The sequence below is a fragment of the Benincasa hispida genome, chromosome 8, assembly GCF_027475165.1.
Source record: "Benincasa hispida cultivar pf3 chromosome 8, pf3_genome.v1.1, whole genome shotgun sequence".
Lineage (NCBI taxonomy): Eukaryota > Viridiplantae > Streptophyta > Magnoliopsida > Cucurbitales > Cucurbitaceae > Benincasa > Benincasa hispida.
Genome location: NC_143485.1, coordinates 65167558 through 65185221, shown reverse-complemented (window position 1 = coordinate 65185221; position 17664 = coordinate 65167558).

Genomic DNA, 17664 nt, shown 5'->3' with positions numbered 1-17664 from the left:
ATAGATTGAAGCAAGCTTCTCGATCTTGGAATATAAGATTTGATACTGCGATTAAACCTTATGGCTTTGATCAAAATGTTGATGAGCCTTGTCTTTACAAGAGAATCATCAACAGTTCAGTAGCTTTTCTAGTGCTATATGTAGACGACATCCTACTTATTGGGAATGATGTAGGACTATTTACTGAAATTAAGAATTGGTTAGCGACCGAATTTCAAATGAAAGATTTATGAGAGGTGCAGTTTGCTCTGGGCGTTCAGATCTTTAGAGATTGAAAGCACAAAACGCTAGCCCTATCTCAGGCATTGTATATTGACAAAAAACTTGTCAAGTTTTCGATGTTATGTACTAGACCTGACATCTGCTATGCGGTGGGGATAGTCAGTTGATATCTGTCACACCCCACCCCGAGCCCACCTCTTGAGCCCGAGGGAAGGCGTGAGGACCGTAGATACCACCCTTTTGTGATACCTACTACCCATCTGAACCTTTATACACTCAATAAAATTTAAGCCATATATGTTATCAATAATTGTTCGGCCAAACTCATTTTATTATAAACAGTATAATGTTTATACAACTCCCAGGCTTAAACCATAAACTTTACATCAACAATTCTAAAACTGGTAGTGTGGCTGTGGCGTAGCAGACCTTGACCTTAGCAGCACCCTAGAACTCCTCACCTTTCGCTACCTGGAGGCGAGGAGGAGGCGGGGAGGCGGGGGGAAAACAAAGCATGGAAAGTGTGAGCTAAATAGCTCAGTGAGTGGTGGTTTTATAGTTTTGGGAAAATAATTCCACAATCAAACAATAATCACATAACATGAAATGTAACTTCCTCAACTTATCAGCTGAATATCCCTGGCATGATCATGTATTTTTCCCGAGTACTCTCTGCGAATAACCCGCAATGAATAACGTGGACACAATCTCAACACCTTAGCACATGTCGACATTTCTTGTTAGACATGTTTGTGTACGCTGACAATCCCAACCAGATACCCTGATAATCCCAACCAATCATCCACACACAACAATCAAGTTCAAATAAAATACATTTCCTGATCATGTCAATAAATATAACCTTTATATATATCACATATATACATAGAAATCAGTCCTACAAACAATTGAATAACCACTCACAGTTTCTCCTGTCCTGTTCTTCAGGAATTCTCTTAGGCAGCTCTTTGCCCCGTTCCTTGGATTCTTTGTTTTTCCAAGAATTTCAAGTTAATTCATTACTTCTCCAATAATCTTAATTTATTCACAAATAACCTTGAAAATTACAATAACCAGCTTACCTACTTAAAATAACCCACAAAATAGGTTGAGTTATTCCAAAGTAGCTTTTTGAAGGTTATTTTGATAAGTTGGGAGGCTCTGGGTAGCAGGTGGGCGCGTCTGTACATGTAGGTGGGCAGGAGAACACGCTGGGCTGTAGCTCTTGCATATGAAGCATTGGGCATTTGAGCGTGCGCCTGGCTAACTGCGTGCAAGCTGGGCGATGCGACGCGCGTAGGCGTTCGCTCGTGTTGGCATGTGTCTGTCTGGTTATGCATCTAGTAGGGTGTGTGCTTAGGCTGGCGAGAACGCGTGAAAAGGCTGCTGGGCGACAGCCTATGCATTCAGTTGGACCACCTTACTATCAACACAAATTCCTTCTTCTACAGAACTCCAAACGCAATGGCAGCCCGATATCCTTCATTACCCTCCTTTTTTAGTGTTGTAGCTCTGATTTCACTCAAATGGCCCGAGTGAATTGTGAGATCCCTTCGTCCCAAGCCTTTTATTTATAGGCGTCCAAAGTCCCCTCAAGCTCAACACCTTCTACTTGGCTGCATGACCAGATGTTCTTTCTTCATGTTTCCAATGCAACTCTTTGCCACAATGACACTGAAGTGTCTTCCTTTCCCTTAGCTAATGCCAGATTCTCCCTTGCATGCCTCCTCGGCCGTTCACCTCAATTTTCATGAGATCCTCGACTTTCCTAGTTCACCACATGTCTGGACGAGATGATACTTTTGACTTGCTCTCCAAGTTCTCCTTCATTAATGCATGCATTACTTAGCTTGGTTGCATGGCTTAGCCACTATCAACCCATAGCTTAATTAACAACGCATCACTTATGCCACACTAACCCTCAAGGCATCGCAAGTCCTTTCTTGGCTGCATACCTTGTTGAATTTTATGTCCTAAAACTCGTGGTTTGTAAACAATAAAACTAATTCTGAAAATTTAATAAGTTGTTATTGAATATATATATTGCTTATTAGAAATCCAATAAACCTGAAAAACCCATGACTATTACATGAGTACTTGAACTTTATGTGGAGACATAAAAGTGGATCAGGTTCGAGTAAATAGTTAAAATAATCTATAGTATATGAATAAGGTTGGGTGCCTTATTCTAGTAACACTATTGTATGCGGCCGACTTTGTAGTTGTTACAAAGAGTTGTAAAGTGCTACAAACGAAGTGATCCTAACTCATACATGTTATAACCTGAGGAGTGAGGGCGATCTATGCAAATGAGTTTGTATAAGATCGGACCACGAAATCAGACACTCTTACTTTATAACGTTGTTTACGGTTTAAGACTGACTATTTCAAAGCGATGACCTAGGTAACTTGACCTTAATCTTGAGCTAACTATGAACTCCTGTTTATTCGGGATTATTCTTAGATTTGCATAGGTGAGGGTTGGCTCAATAGTGCCGACTCAATAAACCTCGATTTCAGAGGTAAGACTGGGTAGATAGCTGGGGACATAGAGTGCAAGAAGGAATTCACTCTTAGTCACTTTTAGGGATAGTAGAGAGGTTGTTTCCTTAAGTGTTGACTCTGGGTCTTGAACAAGGGGCCCTATGATGACATGCAGAAATGCATGTCATCTTAGGCCTTTTACTTAGAATTATGAAAGTTGTTAAGCAGAATATGGGGAAATTATGCTAGAAATTCACGAGAAAGTGAGCTTGCATCGATCAACATGATAAATCCCGGATAACCCGTTATTATGCGCTATTATGCGTTCAATGTTCTATTTTTGTAGCTAATACAGGAAATGGACGCAAACGCGGAAACCGGACCACCGCATAGACGACCGCATGCAGAGAAACTCTTCATCGCAAAGGCGAACACGTCGATCAACGCATAGATGTTGCGGTAATTAGCCGTATGCGTCCATTGCATGGGAATTGCACTCGTCAAGCGATTGTGATCATCGTGTAGAGTTGCAGTATTAAGCGAATGTGGTCATTGAATGATTGCAGCTACGCGATAACGCATACTAATGGGATTGACACAAAGTTGGTGGAATGAACGCATCAACGCATCTACCTCGAGAAAATCATAAGCTGATGCTGACATTTCACCTACCACGCCATTAGCGGCAGAGGTTCAGAAAAGGACTAACGCGCCGAATGTCAGAATCAGAACAGTCCATTAATGCTGTCGGCGATCCAAGCTCTATAAATTGAAGCTGCTGAGCAGAATTCCAACTTGTCCGGGGATTACCCCTGCAACCCAGGGTTTTCCCTGCGATCCAGACAAAATGCGTGAGAAGAAGCTTGAGAGTTCTTCACCTCCTCCTTCCATTCCGAGTGACGACCAAAGCCTTCGACCGGAGCTACATCTCGGGAGAGTCAGCTCCACCGCCCATCCATGGCACCACTGGCAGCCTTGACGCACATCCACTGGAAGCAAGTATTTGCTTTCAGCGAGTCATTTCATTTTTCTTTGTTTTCTTATATTGTATTGTATGACATTTTGTGATTAAGGAATTAATACAATTTCTTTTCAATGCATTTCTCTGTCTCCTTCGACTCCATCTCCATCTTCTTTGCTTAGCATCTTTACTTTCATTGCAACACTTAGTAAGATTGCTTGGGTATCGCATACTTAGTCATGTGGATTAGGGATATGAAGCATGTAGCAACCCACTGAAAGGTGTGTGTTGCGTGAGTGTGTGAGTAACCTTATTTTCTTAGTGTGAAGCTGCGGAAACGCCTGTCTATAGGCTAACGCATTGCTTGTCTATGAGTAAAGTCAGTAATAACCAACTGCCTGGGAGGGTAAGTGGTTGGTCGCATTAAGTAATATATGCATTGTTTACTAGGGATAGGGACAATCTTAGATCAGCAAAGTTCATGCGGTTACCTTGTCCTATGAGCGCTTCATTCATCATTTAGGCATACTTGGGAGAGTAGTCTAAAACCCAAATCTAAGACTCGGAAGAGCGGATTGGAACGCATAGGCAAGAATGGGGAACTTAAGGATAAGATCTATTTTTTATCACACAGCGTATGCGCCCTACAGATAGGATATTGTATGCGTCCAGGAAGTACGATAAAGTGGTATGCGGTTAGCACGCTCATGCGACAAGAGCTAGTGAGCGGGTTATGGAGGTCTAGGCATGCATTGGCTTCTCGACATTATCGCAGATCCACCGCATATGTCCTAGAGTTAGGTTCACGTGTGTGTAGCATGATTGCATGGCTTGCGTTGACTAAGGTTGCCCTTGCGGTCACTCTTAAGGGTTGTAATGAAAACATCTCCGCATTTTATCTACTTTCCCATTCATTTGTTTCATGCCAAGAGTTGTCGTGTCTCTTCCTCTCATGCATATTCTCATTGTGTTGTCTGTTAGATAGGAGTAGGAGTAGGATTAACTTAGCAACCCCTCCAACATTCTTTTATTTAAACCGCCGCATGCACATCACCGCATTCATTTTGCTACAAGTCCCTGAGTTCAACCTTGGATCATCCGAAAAACTTGCGTTCACGTTATACTTGGCGTGAGCGCAAGAAACCTTGTGACAAGACGCATGGTCATCGCATACATTCGTTAACGCATTATCATTCCAACGCATGACCATCGACGTATGACTATCAACACATATCTTAAGAACATGCATCGCATATTGCATCCACGAGATTTTAGTTGTTGAATAATTTGACTTCTAATTTTCCGTCACCACCCCACCCTCTCATTGCCCTAAAAGGGACCCGGTTTGTTGATTGGATCATAAATCAATTGTTCATTAAAGGATCAGTGGGACTTAAGGAACAAAAAGTAATCTCAAGGGTAAAACAGACATTTAACCCACCCGTTATTACGAACAACATGTGAAGGGTTAACTTATTAATCATGGTTATATCGAGTGGACATAATATATCTATAGTGAGTGGAGTTCAACCATGGGCTTTAGTGAAGTGATCTATTAGTTAACGAATGAGGGTTAATTCGGTGGAATGAGTTTAGCCAATAAATCTCGGATCGTTGGAGCCCATGATCTGTAGGTCCACGAGGTCCCCTTATTAGCTCGTAAATGGATTAGCCTTATAGTAGCGTGATAAGTTAATTTGAAACGTTCAAATTAGAATTAAAGGAATTAGTAATTATATGAGATATAATTACATGTTTAATTTTAAGAATTAAACAGAATAGGAGAATTAATATTTAAATATGATTTAGATATATGAAGGTGGATTTGTGTAAAATTAATTTAATATTTGATATTAAATTAATTAGAATTAATTAAATTATTTAAATAATTATTTATTAATTATTAGAAAATTAATTTATGAAATTAATTTTGCAAAATTAATAATATTTTCAATTTTTGAAATCAAATTGATTTTTGAAATCATTTGGTAAAAATTGAAAAATTGAAAAACAACACAAAATGGAATTATGGATTTTTCCATTAACACCTTCAACTAGCTCACACCAAAACCACTTAAATTTGGCTTCAATAATTCCAAGCATGAGCTGCATATCATACAACCATCTTCTTTGCATGAAAGACCTACAATAAATAGAGAAAATTGAAGTGGAATTGAGGCATGCATCTATAGAGTTTTTGCTGAAAATTTGAGTTGAAGAAGTTGTTCTTCAAGCGGGGTTGTTGCAGTGAGTTCTTCTCCAAGTTCCCTCTATTCAAGCTTATTTGAGTCCCACAACTCAATTTAAAGCTCTAAAAGAATAGTGGAGACGATCTTGAGGTGGTTCACAACAAGATTTGGAGAAGTTTACAGCTGAGAATCAAGATTTCAAGATGTTTTACAAAGGTATGGCTTGAAACCCTCTTGTTATTGTATGAGTATGCTTTAGTTACTGCCATAATTAATGAATTAGAGTGCTTATTGATCCTTGTTGCTTCCGCTGCTTGCTGATATACACCAACATACCTTTCTTCTCTTGTATGGCATACTTTTGGCACATGCATTCAACTAGGCCTATGACCATCATAATCTTCCAACGTATACTGCTTGCTCTAGCCTTGTCCTATGCGCCCACATGCCCTCAGATGTCCTTAGCACATAGTACCTCACCAATGCATACCAACCCTTGGGTCAAGCTAGGTCTCAACTCAATGCCTCATGGTTTGTCTTAACATCGCCTAGCCTCTTGCTAACACATACTTCATGACTAACGCCCATATGCCCTTGTTGCTTGCCAACACCCTTAGTCTCTTGCTCAAGACCAATGCAATCTGACCTCGAAAGCATTATGTACCGCAAATCTCATCAATGCATGGACATTTCACTATGCACCCACCATGGCTTGGCACATCGTTTAGCTCATCGTATAGCTCTTGCGCTCATTGCATAGCTCTTGTCTAGTAATTTCTCATTGTCGCTTATCATCTAGCCCTCTTACTATCGCTTGTTGTCTAATGCCTGTGCCCATTGCATAGCTCTTGCTGTCGCTCATCGTTTATCTCCCGCTGTTGCTCATTGTGTAGCGCTGGCCCCGATCGTCTAACGCATCACGCCCATCGGCTAGCGCTTATGCTTATCGTATAGCACCATTGCCTATTGTGTAGCGTCATCGCCTAGCGCATCGTTTAGCGCCGCACGTAGCTACACGATCGTCCATGCGCGTAACACTCCAACGCCCAACGCCCATGCTCGCACATACTAATTAGCATGCATGCCCAGTCTCAATGCTTAGCGCCTTGCACTCATTGTCTAACCCTCTCGCTCTCGCTCACGCGGCTTCTTATCATCCCAACGCATGAGCAACCTTTAGGCAATACCTCTTGCCAACGCTTCGGCCAACATGCATCCATACCTCACAAGCTCAACGCATGGTTGTCCTTGGCTTCAATGCTTAATCCCTTATAACTTCTACAAACTGAGCCTCATTAGAGCCTTATACGTTAATGCTTCCTAAAACTAAACGCATGGTTTCTTTTTGACTTCACACTTAGCCAAATTTTTACTAGTTAAGGATCAACTCAAAGCTTCCCAAAAAATCTATTCAACACTTAAAATTTTTCCTTCTCTTCAACATAAGATTTAACTTATACTTAGTTAATTCCCTTAATTACATGCTTAAGTAGGAAAATTAAGATCCGGGTTTCACAATATTAGTCTAATCCAGGATATGATCACTGGACCACTGTTAAGAACATCCTCAAGTCTCTATGGAAAACGAGGTACTACATGTTCATGTATGGTTCTAAGGATTTGATCCTTACAGGATATACAGATTCTGATTTCTAGACTGATAAGGGTTCTAGGAAATCCACATTAGGATCAGTGTTTACTCTTAACGGAGGAGCAGTAGTCTAGAGGAGCACCAAGCAAGGGTGCATTGCTGACTCCACTATAGATGCTGAGTATATAGCGACTTCTGAAGTTGCTAAGGAAGTTTTGTGGCTCAGGAAATTCCTAATTGATTTAGAATTGGTTCCAGACATGTCAATGCCCATCATCTTTTATTGTAATGATAGTGGTGCTATGGCTAATTCCCGAGAGCCTCGGAATCACAATTGCGGGAAACACATAGGGCGGAAGTATTATCTCATCTGAAAGATTGTGCATCGAGAGGACTTGATCGTCACGTAGATAACTTCGGAGCACAACGTTGCTGATCCATTTACAAATGCCTTTATGACTAAGATGTTTGAGGGTCACCTGCAAAGTATGGGTCTACGGAACAAGCCACATTTAGTCTAGAGCATGTGGGAGATTTTGTACTGGGCACGTTTTATGCCCTAATTTATTGATTTGTGTACTTATATATTAGTATGACTTGTATATTGTACAACCCATTAGCTTTAGGATAAGTGAGAAGTTGTATATCGTAAGGTCTTGTAATTTGTAACTGTATTGTGCAAATATTTTATTTATTTAATAAAATATGAGATGTTTTATTTGACATTTAGTAGCATTAAACTCACAAACCAATAAACTAACATCCAAGGTTATCCTTTGTAGCTTAAACATGCATGTAGAGACATACAGGTGGATCATGTTTAAGTGATAACCTATATGGACTATAGTAGATGGATAAGATTGGATACTTTATCCTGATGACACTACGAGTACGACCCACTTTGTAGATATTATAGTTGCTGTAAAGTGCTACAAATGATCTGATTCTGATCATTCATGTAGAGACATGTGAGCGAGGATATCCTATACAAAGGAGTTTGTATAAGCCTTGACCACAAAATGACTAGTCTCATTATGTAACGCCATTCATAATTGAGACTTACATTTTACCAGGATGACCATAGGTGACATGACCTGAATCTTGAGTGAGTTGTGATCTCTTGTTTATGAGGGCGATCCTCTAATTTGTATGGGTGAGAGTGATCAGATTGTCGACTCAACAAGCCTACCATTTTGGAAATTCATCTGATTGGAGAGTTGGGAGCACAGCTACACAAGAAGAAATTCACTCATTCCCCAACGTCAGGGAAAGTAGATAAATTGTTCCTTTAAAGGCTTATTTTGGAACTTGAACAATGTGGCGTCACATCCTCTCCTGGCCTAAGAGGGGTTTAGTCTTAGTTGGACTATGACTTATTGTTCATTAGAGGGATCGGTGGTACTTAAGGAGTTAGATGTAACTATAGGGGCAAAACGATAATTTTAGTCTAGCTGTACTTACGAGCAATTTGTGAATGGTCATCGCACTATTGACTGGTTATATCCAATGGACATAGAAATATATCTGTAGTGCGAAGAGTGCAGTTGTTAGTCTTTAGTAAAGTGCCTGATAGTTAATGGATGTTGAATAATATAATTAAAGAAGTTTAATTAATTATTCACGTATCATTGAAGCTTCAAACTACAGGTCCATGAGGTCCCCTCTGTAGCTCAACAGGATTAAATGAGAAACAATTTTGGATCGATTTGAATTGTTCAAATTAATTGAGGGAATTAATTATATGTGATATAATTAATTTAATTTAATTTAATTATATATGATATAATTACTATAATGTATTTGATACATTATAATATAAAGTTTATTTGAAAGGAAATAAATATTTGAATATGATTTAGATATTAATTATATGGATTGGATTCATACAATTAAATTTAATATAAATGAGATTTATATTAAATACCATTGGTGAGAGAGTTGAAACTATAGGTTAAATTGTATTTGATACAATATCGAAACTATAGATTATATGTTAGATGTGATATAACAACATATAGTTATGTATAATAAACTAGTTATTACATATATATATATATATAATATTAATTGATTAAAATTAAAATATTTTTATTTTTATTTTTTCCTTTTTAAATTAAAGGGAGGAAAATAAATTTCCTCCCCTCAATTCTCTCTTTGGCCCACGTTAAGAAGAGTGGTGAATGGTTATTCATCTTATTCACATAGAAGATTTGAGTTTTTTTACCGGTCGTCTTTTTTTCTAAAATGAAAACACAGAAACTCTCTTCTCCTCTCTCAATGTTTCTCTGACCAAAATCACAGAGCCCACAAGCTCCTGTGATTCTTATCCCAGAGAATGCAGAGGACTTATTCATGGTGGTGTTCATTTGGACATTTTGTTCATAATTGTTCGTGACAAATCTGGAGAAAGTAATTTGTTTTCTTGAAGAAAGTTCTTCAAAGGTAAGTGTTCTTTCACCTAAATTCTCTCTTTTGTATTTATTATAACATGCTATAATTTTTTTGTGATTATGCATAAGGTTTGTGTTCTGTAATTTGTTTTCTGTATAAAATTAAAAATTGGGATTGATCTTCACTTTTGCTCGGGACCTTCATAGGTTCCTTCAATTAACACTATCTACCAATGACATTAACCGGTTTATATATTGTAAAATTCTCATTGGTTTTCTCTTGCTTTACTTGTTGATGATTCAAATTTCACTATTTTTTTTTCCTTTTCCTTTGCTTTCTGTTGATGATTCAATTTTGACCACTTTTTGTTTTTTGCTTACCTTTTATTTACACAAAAATTTAGGTTTAATAAGGTTTAATAAGTATGATTAAATGGAAGAGTTGATGAAATGAAAAGAAAAGAGAAGGATTATAACCTTGAAGTTGTAACGTTGAAGAGTCGATTTTTAGTAGTAGCTGATTGATCTACACCAGCACGCAGCAGAAGGGAATCAGGATCCATAAGCACTCTAGTTCATTAATTTTAGTTGAAAATAAACATGCTAAAAACAGAGTTTAATGGGTTTCATAAACATACCTTGGCCGAACCAACGAAATCTCCATTTCCAACTGCAAAATCCTCCGAATCCTTGTGTAGACCACTATAAGATATTCCCTACTATTCTCTTGGTGCTCTAGATTGAGTTGTGGGACTCAATATAAGCTGGAATCAAAGGGAATATGGAGAAAACTCACTGAACAGAACCCATTGAAGAATACCTTCTTCATTTGAATTTTTCAGCAAAAATTTGTCGGTTCCCTTACCTTTCTTCACTCTAATCTCTTCAATATATTGCATACTATCATGCAAAGAGATGTGCTGCATAGGATGCAGCTCATGCTTGGAGTAAAACAAAGAAGGGGGTGGTGGTTTTTTAGTAAGCTACTTGAAGATGAAAAACCCATTTTTTCAAGTTTGTGTAATTTTCAATTTCCAAAATCCATTTTGATATTAAAATAATATTTTATTTCTAAAATAATAATTTATTAATTTTACAAATTAATTTCATAAATTAATTTTTCAATAAAATTAATAAATAATTATTTAAACAATTTAAATAATTCTAATTAATTTAATATCCAATATTAAATTAATTTTTACACAAATTCATCTTCATATATTTAAATCATATTTAAATATATTTTCTCCAATTCCTTTTGATTCTAATTTGAACGTTTCAAATTAACTTATCACGCTACTTTAGAGCTATCCATTTCCGAGCTAGTAGGGGGACCTCATGGACCTACAGATCATGGGCTCCAACGATCCGAGATTAATCGGCTAAACTCATAGACTGATCTAACCCCCATTCGTTAACTAATGGGTCACACTACTAAAGCCCATAGTTGAACTCCTTTCACTGTAGATATATTATGTCCATTTGATATAACCATGATTAGTAAGTTAACCCTTCATAGGTTGTTCGTAATAATGGCTGGGTCAAATCTCTGTTTTACCCCCCAAATTACCTTTTGTTCCTTAAGTCCCCACTGATCCCCTAATGAACAATTTTTTTGTAATCCAATCACAAAACCAAGTCCGGGATCCCCTGTTCAAGCCCCATAATCAACACTTAAAGGAACAACCTCTCTACTATCCCTAGAGCAGGTATGAGTGAATTCCCTCTTGCACCCTATGTCCTCAGCTATCTATCCAGTCTTACCCCTGAAATGACAGTCATATTGGGTCGGCGCTGTTGAGTCAACTCTCACCTATGCAAATCTAAGGACAATCCCAGATAAACAGAAGTTAGCTCAGGATTAAGGTCAAGTTACCTAGGTCATCGCTTTGAAATAGTCAGTCTTAAACAATAAACAACGTTATAAAGTAAGAGTGATTCATTTCGTGGTTCGATCTTGTACAAACTCTTTTGCACAAGGACACCCCCACTCCTCACATCCAACATGAACAAATTAGGATCACTTCGTTTGTAGCACTTTACAACTCCCTGTAATAACTACTGAGCATGTCGTATCCAATAGTGTTACCAAAATAAGGTACCCAATCTTATCCATGTACTATAGATCATTTTGACTATTTACTTGAACCTGATTCACCTTTATGTCTCCACATAAAGTTCAAGTACTCATCAATAGTCAAGGGACTTTTAGGTTTATTGGATTTCTATTCAAGTAATAGATCTATTCAATAACACCTTTATTGAATTTTCAGAATAAGCTCAATTGTTTACATACTACGAGTTTTAGGACATAAAACCCAACAGTAGCGACATTTGTACCAGATGTAGCAATAACGACAGTCGTAGCAGGAAGAAGAAGATGAAGAAGGACCACAGCAACGGGAGAAGAAGATGAAGAAAAAGGACAAGAAGTAGAAGCAGTAGCGGAAGAAGCCGTTGATGAAGAAGAAAAAGAAGAAGAAGTCGTTGAGTCGTGGCAGCAATGGGAGAATTGTGTTTCTATTGTGCACTGTTCATCAAAAATCTGTTGGAAACGTGGGAAGATGATTAGTTGGGTTGGATAACCCGATTTCAAAAAATCGGGTGCTTTTCAACTATTCGGATGTGCACTTTTTAATTTCACTATGTGCATTTTTATGTGGGCTTTTTGAGGGATTTTGTGTGGGCTTGGACATTTTTGGTATTTCACTAACATACGGACTAGGCTTTTGGACAATTTACCTTCATTATTTAATTATTTTTGGCTAATTTTGGGTCGAGTAGATTTTTGCTATTGTTTTAAATATTTTGGCCTTGTTTTATATATTTTAAAAGAGCCCTTTATATTCCATCGAAATCATGGTTGAAAATGTTAAATTCATTTTTATAGTGGTAGAAGATGAGAGTTATTAAATTCTTTGAATTCTAAAACTTTTAATTTTCGTTTTGAATTAAATTTAAAAGAACTTACATTCCAACCTCTGAACTTCTATACAATTATTATTGAAAGATTAGTTATTAATCAAAAATCTACTCTTTATAATTAATATTTCTTTAAAAGAATTTATAATTAATCTTCAATGACAATAGGTAATAAGTTACAAATTTAATATATTTTATATTGGTGAAGGTGATCTAATTTTAAATTCAATTTTCTTACGTTCAAATAGGGGTAAGAGGATTTGAACCACAAATCTTTTATCCTCAACACATAGTATTGCAGTTGTGTTAATGTCTTTTTGGCTAATTTTAAATATAAATTATTGCTTTATTTCAAAGCAAATTACAAAAAAATAACGTTTTAATTTTAAAATACAATTTACAATATTGTACTAAAATCAATATTTTTTTATCCTCTATGTCAACGATTATAAACTTTTGAATGAGAACTTGAAGATTTGAAAAATCCAGTCTATTTTTCTAATTATCATGACATGAAATTATGAACAATTATAACTTTTATCGATCATCTCTTCTTTTAAAAGTTTTCAAATTAGCTATTATCACATCTGTGATCTTATAGAAAATGGATTGAAAAGTTAAATTTAAATACACTCCTTTATTTTTGACAAAACTAAGAGTTCAAAAAGTTAACATTGTGTACCTTAAATACACAAAATATTCTCAACAATTGAATTATTATTAAAAAAAAAAAAAAAAGAAACTATATACGAGAGCCCACATTGTAAGAGTTAACAAACAAATTGCGATCTTCAAATTATCCTCCATCTTCAATCTTCAAATCAAACCTTCGGAAAATGAAAATTGACACAAATAATGGTGTGTTTATATATTAAGTTAATTTGGACTCTACAAATGTTGTGCTTTTCAATTTAATTCCAATTTATAATCGCCTAAATTTAGGCCACAAAAGTAATTGTAAGCATCAAATAATTAAGGCGATTATAATTTTAATTTTAATCCATTATTTTATTAAAAATTAATTAATTAAGGTGATTTAATTGTAATTTTAAACCGTTGCTTTGAAATGGAGAAAATTACCAAAAGTAAAGTTTTCAATTTTAATTACAAAAAGGGCACAAATGTAAGTAACTAAAATTTGAAAGCGCAAATTTGTCCAAAAATATATTTTTTTTCCGAATCTTTTCTTAGTTTTGTTACATTTATATATTAGTATATTTAGATTTTTAATTTGTTCAATATTTAGATTTATATTGTATTTCAATTTCTAAGTTTCCAATTTTTAATATGTATATTAAATATATTTTTTTAATTAGGAATTTCAGTTTTTTTCCATATGCATGTTTATATATTATTGTTAAAATTACGATTTTTTGAAAGACTAATTTTTCATTTTTAGTACATTTGAAACCCATGAAAATTTTACAATATAGAAACTTTTAATTATGTGTTTTTAATATTTTTTTTGACATCTGACTTCTTCAAAAGTTTTTATTTATTTAATATTATGCTGACTAGTATTATATTATCGATTCAAGATATTGAAATATACTTGAATTTTTAGCACCATTTTGTGGTCAAAGATGTAACAATCCGACTCCCTAGGACTTATACTAGGTTGTTACTATACTCATACATTTACCTCAAAACGACACTTTTCATGAATTTGCAAAAAGCCAAGTGAATACTATAAAACAATTAACTTGTATTAAAATAAATAACTGAAATTTATTTAACAGGGTACCATTGATTAAATAAAAGAAAAATTAAACATCACTAAAGAATATCATCCAAAACAACTAGAAACGTGGAAATTGGAAATTTTCTAAATTAAACAATTGACTAAGTTTAAAGTCATGGAAACATAGAAAAGGCATGAGCAAAAGCATTTGACTGGTCCCAATGGCTCGATCACAAATTCTCCCTATCATCCATCCGGGTGTTCTTAACTTTATCTGAAAAAGAAACATGAGAAAAAATGAGTATAAAATACTTAGTTAGTAACCCCACTACCAGGGTCAAGCCGTGCATTTATGTCCTATAAATGCGACATTCTAGTGGACATGCATAAACCTTTACTTTTCATGGATGACCATCTAGTGAATAATTTAACCTAGCTTACCGTAAGATGAGATGTACCCACAAACCTTTGGTGAAATCTCGAAGGAGATCACTAACCTCTGATGAAGTCTCGAAGGAGATCACTAACTTTTAGTGAAGTCCCGAAGGAGATCACTAACCTCTGGTGAATCCTGTAAGAAACCCTAACATCTGGTGAGTACATGACTATGGGTAGGGGCAACTAACACTAACATAAAAATCATGTATCATAAAATAGAGTTCCACAAGTAAAACATAACATAAAGCTTATACATCCTCATACATTCAAATAAGATCAAGATCATGCTCATACATTCTTATAAAATATCTTATAAAACAAGTTCATGCTCATACTTATAATATACAACAAATAGGACAGTCATATGTTCATATTGTTGGGATTGGTGTCCTAATCCTCCTGGAGTCTCGTAGTTTGTAATCTATACACATTGTTATGAATAAAGTAAGAGTTATTTTTCTAGCATTTACTCATATCCAATAAACAAAGCTCCATGGTTATTGTATGTAAACTTAAGCATGTATATGAGATATACAAGTGGGTCATGCCTTAAGTGATAATCTAAATAGGTCTGTAGTATAAGGATTAAGGTGGGACACCTGATCCTGGTGACACCACGGATACTGCCCGTTTTGTAGAGGTTTGCAAGTATTGTGAACTACTACAGATGGTAGATCCTGATCATTCATGTGGAGACATGCGAGCGAGGGTGTCCTATACAAAGAGTTTGTATAAGACTGGACCACGAGATGATTAGTCTCTATATATAACGTTGTTGATACTGGAGACTTACATCTCACCTAAACGACCATAGGTGACATGACCTCAATTCGAAGTGTTTTGGGAACTCCTGCCTTTGAAGGCGGTCCTTTGATTAGTATGGGTGAGAGTGGCCAGATTGTCAATTCAACATGCCTATCTTTTTAGGGACTTATTTGATTTGGAAGCTGAGAACTCAGTTACACAAAATGGAATTTCCATCGCCGAAATAGGGGGAAGTAGATAGATTGCTCCCTTAAGGGCTGGTTCCGAGGCTTGAGCATAGTGGCCACAACTTCTTTTTGAAAGAGAGGACTCAGTTATTGTAGGACTATTACTTATGTTTATTAGAGGGATCAATAGTACTGAAAGAGTTAGATGTAACTACAGGGGCACAACGTTTATTGGCCAGGTTGTACTTACGAGCGATCTATGAAGGGTTATCGTACTGTTAATTGGTTAATATGGACACATAATATATCTGTAGTAAGAAGAGTTCAGCTGTCGGTCTTTAGTGGAGTGTCTGGCTGTTAATGGATGGTGGGTTCCATGACTAAAGAGTTTAGTCAGTTATTCACATACCGTTGGAGCTTTGAGCTACAGGTCTATAAGGTTCTTTTGGTAGCTCAATGGATTCAAGTTGAGGATCAGTTCTTGGTGTTGATTTGAAATGTTCAAATTGATAAGAGGTAATTCGATTATATATTATATGATTGGTATGGTGTATGAGATACATCAGATTAATCTAAATGTGATTTAAATTAAGGACCATGAAATAGAAAAAGAGTTATGGTTTATATGTTTCATGAGATGAAATATTAAAAGTATAGGTTATAAATATATTATGATAAGTTGGTTATCATATATATTTATAATAATATTAATTATTGGATAATTATCTCTTTTTCTCTAATAACCAATTGAGTGGGAGGTTATTGGTAGTTTCATGGTAACCGTGAGAAAAAAGGAAAAATGTTTTCCTAAATTTAGCAATTGATGATTGAGTTTCTATTCTCAAAAGTTCTCACGGTGGCTGTCAAGTAAATGAGATTTACTAAATGACAGCTGAAGAGAGACTAGACGATCGTGGAGTGATTCTATACGATAGTTCACTCAGTTGGCCTTTAACTAAACGATCGTGCAACTTTTGCTAAACAATCGCGAAACTTCTTCTAAATGATGGACATCGTCTTTACGATAGACTTTTGCCATCTCCCACTTGCTCAATCGTTTACACCATTGTTCTTCCTTCGGTCTCATCCTCTAACCAAGTCCACACAGAGCCCACACTTCTGGATTCTCACACGAGAATACCAAGATAGCCATTGTGGTGGTGTCATACTCAACCCGACATAGTTGAGGTTTTTTGGAGGTCGTGCATTGTGTTCGTGATCTTGGAGATCGCTGTGTTCGTGGTTCGCATTGATCGTGTAGTGTAATGGTCGAAGTGCTCGAGCATTCGTGGTTGCAGGCTTACTGATCGATCAAATGTTCGTGATCAAGGGAGATTGAAGATGAGTCTTCAAAGGTATGTGTATTCTTTCCATTGATTTCTTAGTAAAGCATGTTGTAATTTCATTTTGTGCATAGCCTGTATGTTTCCATTTTTTGATTGTAATTGTTGTTGTTCATATACGAATGAAATTTGGAACCATCTTTTTGCTACTTATGGAAATCCTCATGTCTGATTTCCTTCAATTGGTATCAGAGACAGGTTGTTCTGATATTCCAAATTTCACTTCTGTTTTGAACTTCTTTTATAGTTATGGTGGGTTTTCTGTATTGCGTTTAATTGTTAAATGCGTTTGTGGATGGTGTTGATGAATGTTTACGGGTTTAATTACCTCTGTTTAAAGCTTTCTTTAAATTACAAAGTGTTAATTTGTAAAGGCCCTTGTGTTTTTGGGCATAATTAATATACAATCGAGTGTGTAATTCAAAGTGTTTGAGTTAGTTGAGTCGTTCGTGATGAAGTTTCGAAGCATGGAGATGCGGTTTCAGCAAGAAGAAGACCAAGAGTTAGTCGT